General features: G+C 42.9%; 1 protein-coding gene across 3 annotated transcripts in view; it reads left to right on the top strand.

Moving 5' to 3' along the window:
- Positions 1-828: 828 nt before the first annotated feature.
- Positions 829-8,574, top strand: part of Gigyf2 (GRB10 interacting GYF protein 2) — a 135,668-nt gene continuing 127,922 nt past the window's right edge. For all 3 annotated transcript variants that reach the window (XM_041649692.1, XM_041649691.1, XM_041649693.1), the window contains exons 1-2: positions 829-894; positions 7,818-7,881. The gene's annotated coding sequence lies outside the window, so the exon portion shown is untranslated. The remainder of the gene's footprint in view (positions 895-7,817; positions 7,882-8,574) is intronic.

Below are 8,574 nucleotides of genomic sequence, written 5' to 3'. Positions count from 1 at the left end.
CTGGTGCCCTCTTCCGGCCTGCAGACATACAGACAGAATATTGTATACATAATAATAATAATAAAAAAGGGCTGGAGGATGGTTGAGTAAAGCCCTGGGTTGATCCCAAACTCCAAATGAGGTAGAGGGATACGAAAAGACTAATGGCGCCAGAAAGGCTGTGATGACTTGAGATGGTAGCACAAGTTCCAGAAGGACAGCGGATAATTTCCTGTTTTCTGTATAGCTGGGTTTCTTATCCATTATCTAGCAGCCCGAAAAAGGGAATGCAGTAGCAGTATATAAAGGGATTGTAGACCCGCACGTAGTGGGAGAGAGTCAGAACTTCAAAACCCTTCCCAGCTGTCACGTTCCAACACTACAGAACAAATTCCCACTTCTACTACAAGAGGACCTGCTTTGAATTTCAGCCTCACCATTTGCTCCATGAGGAACAAACTGGCAGGAAAATGCTAGACCAAAGCTATGGAAAAGTTCTAGCTTGGAAAACCAGCTCCTAAGTGGTGCAGAGATTTCTGTACTGCAAACTGGCCCTGGATTGGTTGCATCGGACAGTGAGTCACAAGGCTTCTGGCCGGGCTCCAACTCGGGATGCCTGCTCAACTCTAAGGCGGGTAGAAACCTCAGTCAAAAGCCCCCGAATGCGCCTGCGCCAGCCCTGCATCCGGGTCTCGAGAAGGGGCGTGTCCGACCGGAGGGGCGGTCCTCCGAGGAAGGGAAAGCTGTCGTGGGAAGCTGGAGTGCAGGGAGGGAGCAAGGTGGGGGAAGTAGGCGGGCCGGGGGGCGGGGCGGCGCGGGGGGTCACGTGATGTGCGTGGCGACGTGTCGGCCATCTTGTGTTGTTGAGGCTGAGGATTGACTTGGGTTCTGAGAGACTCCTGTCCCGGACCGCAGGTAACCAGTGGCTCGGTGTGTCTCCCCTGCCCGCGGCCATCCCGTGCCCAGGCCCCGCTGTGGTACCCCGAGCCTCCGTGGCCCGGCGCCTACCGTTGCGTCCCCGCCATTCCGGTCCGAAGCGGCCGCATGGACACACTTGAGGCTGCCCGGCAGCGGCTACGGCCGGCTGGGGGCGTCAGACGTGTGGACAGGGCAGGTGCGGGGTCGGCAGGAGCCTCCTCCAGTGTGAGGGCCGCCGCGGGGCCAGGGAGCGTTCTGGCCGAGGGCAGCCCCCTGCCTTCACCCCCGTGGCATCGTGGGGGGAAGAAGCCGTGGCGAGGAGGCGGGAGGCGGGGTGGGCAGTGTCAGGCCGGAGGGCTCGCCTTCCGCTGCCCGCTCCTCGGGGCCGGCCGCCCGCGCAGCCTCGGGGTGCCCCGGCTAACAGCTGCTGCGAGCCGACAGCTGCTCCCGCCGGCGCTCCTGCCCGCACCTGCCCCGGGGAGGTGCGCCCTTGCCTTCTCCACCGAGCATCTGGACTGGCAAAGACTGCTTCCCCGGCCGGTGGACGGGTCTGGAGCAGGCCCCAGGCGAGGTGGAGTCATCATCTGATCCTGGGACTGAGAGGCTTGGGAAAGTAGAGCCCGGGGCAGCTCCGGGCACCCGAATGTTCACACCGGGTTGCAATGGGCAAGCAGTTTCCCACGAAGCACTCTTGAACACTTCAGTTTTGTAGCTGAAAATAGTCAAGTGAGCAGGGAAGGGAGGGCATGGAAGAAGCAGGTTGTTTGACCGCGTTTGGGAAGCAGTAACGTTGCTTTGCAGTTATCAGCACTGTCTCCCCTCCCCTCCCGTTTTCTTGAAAGTCAAAGCACTTTAACACACCTAATGGCTCTATTAGGAAGGTAAGTAGTCCACCATAAGAAATTGAGGGACTTGAGGCCCTGATGCCTTCCTACCATATCCCTTGGATTATAAGGAGTTTTAGCTCAGAGTTTTATTCAGGGACTAAAGTCTTCTGTAGTTTCTCCTGTTTTCGTAACATTGACTTCCTAGATGATAAAATTTATCATCCTTATTGTACATTTATTTTCATCCTTCTAATTTGGAGACTCTGACTGGCAGAAATTGCCCATTTTGATGAGAACACATACTTGGTCCTCATTTAGTGATGTTTCCCTAGTGTAGCAGCTTTTTAATTGTTTAAACTGTGATATATACTTTATTGTCACATTAGAAGACACTAGAAAAACATTTAGAATTGACACGTATCTGGAAAAATATCAACATTGAGGAGTTAACATAAACGAATGTTAGTGATTTGCTAAGAAAGGAAAAGACCATACCTTTTTTGGTACATGACAAAGACTTTAGGGTGGCTGGGGAAGAAGAGACTATATGCTGTTTCATTTTTTTATAATTATCATTCTTTTTTGGACAAACTTCAAGTACTTACTACAGTGGTGACTCTGAGGACAAAAATTTCTGTTTCTGTGGAGCTCATTTCTAGACCTCTAAATACTTAAGTAAAAGTACACACAAATGCTTCTGATGTAATGATTGGCTACATCTCTTAAACTTATTGTAGGTTGAAAATTTTGTAAGCTGAAAATGGCATTTAATACAATCAGCCTACTGCCCATTTTAACTGCAGAACCTCATTAATCAAGAATCTTGATTATTTCCCCCTCATGATTGTATGACCATATTGTGATTCTCGTGGCTCTCTGTTCCTAGCCAGCAATGCCAGGGAGTATTGTACCATATATTGCTAACTCAGGAAGAAAACAAAATTTGAAGAAATGGTTTCCACTGAGTCCATGTTGTCTTTACATTATAGTAAAGTGGAAAATTGTAAGTCAGTTCTGTGCAGGGACCATCTGTATAAAGTAGGAGTAATTGATGTAGAAAAAAATGAGATAGGGAGACAGGATAATAGTTGTGGGAAGGGTTAATTTTTAAGTTTAGTTGCCTGAGGAGACTTACAGGTAAGCTCAAATTTGAGGAAACACCTCATAGGTAGAAGGCAGGTTGCTTCAGTTGAAGAGGCAAAAAGGGCAAAGACCCTTAGACAAAGACAAAACTTGGCAGCAGGACCTATTAAGGGCTTGCTGGGAGGAACATGAGTCTGTTTAGGCTGAAGAGACGGGTGAGGAAGAAACTGAGAGCAGTATGTCTACATACCTCTTCTTTTGCCCGTTGTGACTTTGTGTGCGTGTATGAGAGGGAGAGAGAGACACACAAACCCAGGTGTGTGAGACTCTTTCCTTTTTGACTTTGTGTCTGTCTGTGTAACCCAGGTGTGTGTATGTGACTCTTCTTTTCCCTTGTGACTTCGTGTGTGTGTGTCTCTTGTTTTCCCTTCTGACTTTGTGTGTCTGTGTAACCCAGACTGTCCTCAAACTCTCCTGTCTCAGTTTTCCAAGTGCTGAGATCTATAGAAAATCAGATACTATAGACTTGAGCCAAGATCCCTCCCTCCCATTCATTTGGAAAACTCAGGATGTTCATATATTTTACGGAAGTTTAATGAATTATTTTAAAAGTAAGTTTTTAGTTGTGTTTTGGTGTTAAGGCTGCCTGGAAATACTTCTCAAAAGGCATGGTCTTTAAAGAAGGGTATCCTAGCTTCTTGATTGACTGAAGTAGAAGCACTGCAAGCTCACGGACTACCTGGTAAGACTCAGAAGAACTCAGTGGTAGACAACTTGCTTAGCATGCATGATGACCAGGTTCAGTCCTCTGTACTGCCAAAACAAAGCAAAAAAAGAATTGGAAATTTTAGACTATTTGGAAATGTATGTAGGAAAATGAGGAATTGCCCTTGGACACTAGTGATTAAGGAATATAATCAAATGAATCAGTATATTAGCTTAAATTGTCCATAACTGATACACACTACTAAAGAGTGTCTTGTAATTCTGTATAGCCCTGCCTGTTTTTAATTGGCTCAGGGACCCGTTCCCCTAATATGTATTGGTATCCCTTATATGACTTTGCTTCTGTTGAGTGTTTTCTATTTTTCCCTTTTTCCTTTTCAGACTAATTCTCAAATTGATATGCTTTATAGATTGGGGAAATTTGTTTTTTTCCTGAGGGCCTTTCAGTTTATTTTTATATTCATAAATGGCTGATTTAATAATCTTTCATTTTAACTTACCTGATAAATTTAGTATTTTGACTTTTGAAGCCTTTTTTTCCCTTTTATTTCTTTTCTTTTTTTGCTGATGAATTGCTTGATGAAAAATAATTTGTAGTAGACTTGCCTCAAAGTCAAGTGAAGATAGGAATTGCAAGGTCAGAATAATGAATGGTGTTTTGCAGCAGCAGAGGACATGGTGATGATAGTGCTGAGGTGGTGTTTTAACTGATTACATCTACATTGTGTTCCCTGTGAATTTTTGAAATGACATTTCCAAATTACAATATCTCTGATGTCATATCAGTTTATTCGTTCTTATGACTCTGCATTTTAATACTCTACATGCATTTTCTTTTTGTTGACCTTCATAAGGGAAGGTAGCAAGATAAATTTTATTCCTGGTTTTTCTAAAAGATCTATGGTTTGTGCCTCTTCAAAAAAACACTTTTTTTTTCAGTTTTTCATTAGTCCCTACTTATTAAATTTAATGTACTTTCTGTTTTATTATATAGTTGGACCAGTCTCATAGGTTGAGCCTGCATATATTAGAGGCAAGTTAAATGTCCTATTTTCTTTCAATAGTTTGAATTTTCTTAATGCTGCTTGTTCATTCTTGTATAAATCTGAACCTTCTTTTAATTTCCCCTTGACCCGCATTAGCGGTTTTTGAAAATTACATTTGTGTGTGTATGTGTATATATGCATATGAATATGAAAGCATCCATACCATTGAGTGCCTATGGAGGTCGGTGGACAACTTGTGGAAATTCTCCTTCCACTCTGTGGGTTCCAGGAATTAAACTTAGGTTATCAGTCTTGGCAGCAGGGACTTTTACTCCCCTTGTTAGTGTTTTCTGGTGATGTTACAAAATTACCATTGATTTTTGAGGTCCTGAAGAACTGTATCTCTAAAATATAATTTTTTTCCTTTGTAAGTTTACTTTATTTCTTTTGTTTAAAAATATTTGAGAACCAGATGCCTTTAATCCCGTACTTGGGAGGTGGATCTCTGTGACTTCAAGGCCAGCTTGTTCTACAGAGCTAGTTCCAGGACAGCCAGGGCTGTTACACAGAGAAATCCTGTCTCAAAAACAAAAACAAACAAACAACAAAAAAAAAGTGTGAGTTTTGTTTGGGGGTCAGAGGACAAATTGTGGTATTGACTCTTCCTTCCAACATACAAACCCAAGTCATTTGGTTTAAGGTCCATACCGGCCCCACCCCCTCCATCTCCAACCCCGATTCTCCCCAAACTGGAGGTCAGATAGACCAAGCCAGCCTTGAACTGAACTCAATAGCTAAGGATGACCTTGACCTCAAATTTCTCTTTCTCTGTCTCTCTCGTGTGTGTGTGTGTGTGTGTGTGTGTGTGTGTGTGTGTGTGTTTCAAGACAGGGTTTTTTTGTAGCTGTGGAACTCGGAACTCGCTTTGTAGACCAGGCTGGCCTCGAACTCACAGAGGCCTGCCTCTGCCTTCTGAGTGTTGGGATTAAAGGTGTGCGCCACCACCACCCGGCTTACCTTGTATCTCTTGATCCTCTTGCCTCCACCAGAGTGATTACTAGTCTCTCACTCTTCCTCCCCGCATGGATTGCTGGAAATCAAACCCAAAGCCACATGCGTGCTAAGCAAGTACTCTTCATTGAGTTATATATATCTTCAGCCCCAGAACTTAATATTATTGACTAGATTATTATTTATTAATTTTGTCATCTTCTCATATAAATGAGAAATACATTAATTTCATAGGAATATAAAATGATGCCATTGTTGATTTGCCTTTAATTTTGTGTAAGGTCATGAGAAAAGGAACAAAATCAAGTTTGTCGCCAAACTTGGGTGGTACAGTCCAGTAATCCTAGCACTTGAGAGGAAGAAGCTAGAGGATCAGGAGTTCAAGGTCATCCTCTACCAGGGATGCTTTTAAACTGCTTTTAAAGTTACCTCTCTATAGTAAGGAACACAATATTATTATTTTTGTTGTTGTTAACTAAAGTATTTTATTAATTTGAGTTAAGGAGATACCTTGTATCTTGAGTTAAGTCTGTAGGAGTGTTTGTTGTATAATCTAGCTCTACCCCCTATTCCTCCCTCTTTAAAAATACAGTTTATGGTGCTGAAGTAATGGCTCAGCAGCTAAGAGCACTTGCTGTTCTTCAGGAGGACCTGGTGGGGGAGTCAGTTAGTACTCAAATCTAGAAGTTCACAACTGCCAGCCCCAGTGAGGATAGGCATTCTTCTGGCCTCATCAGCACTCCCCCCCACGTTATAAATAATAAATAGATAAATAAATAGAGTAAATAATGAATCTTAAATGTAGAAATCTAAGACTTGTTGGGTGAACTTGAGGACATTGTAACATGTCTACTTTTGCAGAATTAAAAGTGGAGTGGGTTTTCTCAAGTTGTTTTCTTATAGCTATTAAAATTGTCAACTTGTCTTAATTAAAAAATGACTTTTTTTTAATTTTATGTGTAAGATGTTTGACTTTCATGTATTTCTGTATACCATGTGCATGCTTGGTGCTTGCAGAGGCCAGAAGAGGATATTGGAGATGGTTGTGAGCTGCCATGTGGATGCAGGGAATGGAACCTGGGTCCTCTAGAAAAGCAGCCAGTGCTCTTAACCACTGAGCCATCTCTCCAACCCTTTGAGACAAGCTCTTGCTGTGTAGTTCAGGCAAGCCTCAGTGCCATGATCCTCTTGCTTCTCTGCCTTCTCAGTGTTGGGAATACAGGTATGTGCCACCATACCTGATCTTTTGACAGTATTCTCGTCATGTGACCTTAGCTAAGAAACTGCTTGAGGTGGTTGTGCTCCAGAGCACTTTTTTTTTTAAATTATTTATTTATTATGTATACAATATTCTGTCTGTGTGCGTACCTACAGGTCAGAAGAGGGCACCAGACCCCATTACAGATGGTTGTGAGCCACCATGTGGTTGCTGGGAATTGAACTCAAGACCTTTGGAAGAGCAGGCAATGCTCTTAACCGCTGAGCCATTTCTCCAGCCCCTCCAGAGCACTTTTTATAACTACAAAGCCACTTGTCTCAGCATAGCATTAAAATTAGGCCATAGGCCAGGCCACAGTGATAGATGCCTTTAATACCAGCACTTGGGAGGCAGAGAGAGGTAGGTGGATATCTATGAATTTGCTAGGACTACGTAGTTGAGACCCTGTTTCAAAAACCAGCAGGTTGTGGTTTAGCAGTTGAAAACACATTGAAGGCTTTACTTCTTGGACTTTATGGTGACAGGCAGATCTTGGGGGCTCGGATTCTTTGCACAGGAGTCACATTGTTGTGCAGCTGCTGATGTTTTTCTTTCCTTCCATCAGATGTGCTGTACAGGTCACTACTACTGACTGTAAAGCGGTTCTGAGTGGAAACCCCAAGTTAGTCACTTCCCTTGAGTCCCCAAGTGGTCGTTGTCATAAAACTACTTAGAACTTTTTTTTTTTTTTTTTTTTAAGATTTGTAGTTTTCATTGCTCTATAGAACTTGTGAGAATCTCTAGATGGAATCTAGTTTGTGGTTGACTTTTTGTTTTTGTTTTCTGAGACAGTCTTGCTATACTGTCTTAAGTCTTGAATACCTGTGCTCAAGTAATCCTCTTTCTCTCAGCCTCCTTAGTACTCCAGGCACATGCCACTGTGCTGGGCAAGGGGTCTGATTTACAAACATATCAAATGTTCTTAGTATTTTTAATCAGTCTGTAAAATTTATTCATGAGAAAAACTTGCTTTTTAAAGTTTAATGATATTGCTAGATGATTTACATGAATACTTTTTATTATTTGCAGTGTTAAAAAGAACCTGAAAACTTTCTGAAACCTCCTGCAGTGAGATAGCAGAACTTTTGAAGGGGTAAGTTTGAAGAGAAGCACTAAGTTCTGGGTTTTGCCAGTAGTTCCCTAACCCCTAAGGATTCAAGCCAGGGCCTTGTGTATGCTAGGTAAGTGTTTACCACTGACCTTTACCCATAGCCCCAAATGGAGTTGACTTTTATGCCATGGCACTTATGTGGAGTGAAAATCAGAGGAAAACTTTTGGGGATACTATGCCCGGGGATCATTGAACTTAGGTCATCAGGCTTGGCAACAAGCACCTTTTCTGACTGAGCTATCTTCCTAGCCCCAATTAAGTCTTTTAATAAAGCTATATTATTTAGAACTTTTAATAAAGTTCTAGATTTGGGGGTGGGAAAGCTCAGGAAAAAGGTTTAAACAGGTGGCTCTGTTTTGTGGTCAGAGGAGAGGACAACTTTTGGCAGTTGGTTCTTTTTTTTCATCATGTAGATCCTAGGGTTTGAACTCAAGATTTTAAGTGTGGTAGCAGATACTTTTACCTGCTGAGTCATCTCTCCAGTTGATATATCTAGATTTTTTTTCATGTAAAGCCTAGGGATTACTAATAAAAGTAATAATACTTTTATGTAATAATAGTCAACAGATCTGACTTCTCGCTGTACTCTTTTCCTCAGCTGAAGATGTTTTGGAGGGAGAAAGAGGGAGGGAGGAAGGAAGGGAATGTGCATGTGCGTACATGTGTATGGATACA

This window comes from Microtus oregoni, unplaced genomic scaffold (assembly GCF_018167655.1).
Source record: "Microtus oregoni isolate MIOR12 unplaced genomic scaffold, Mior012 000004F_ref0000308, whole genome shotgun sequence".
NCBI lineage: Eukaryota > Metazoa > Chordata > Mammalia > Rodentia > Cricetidae > Microtus > Microtus oregoni.
The sequence above is the reverse complement of the archived record's forward strand: the minus strand, read 5'-3'. Positions and strand labels throughout refer to the sequence as shown.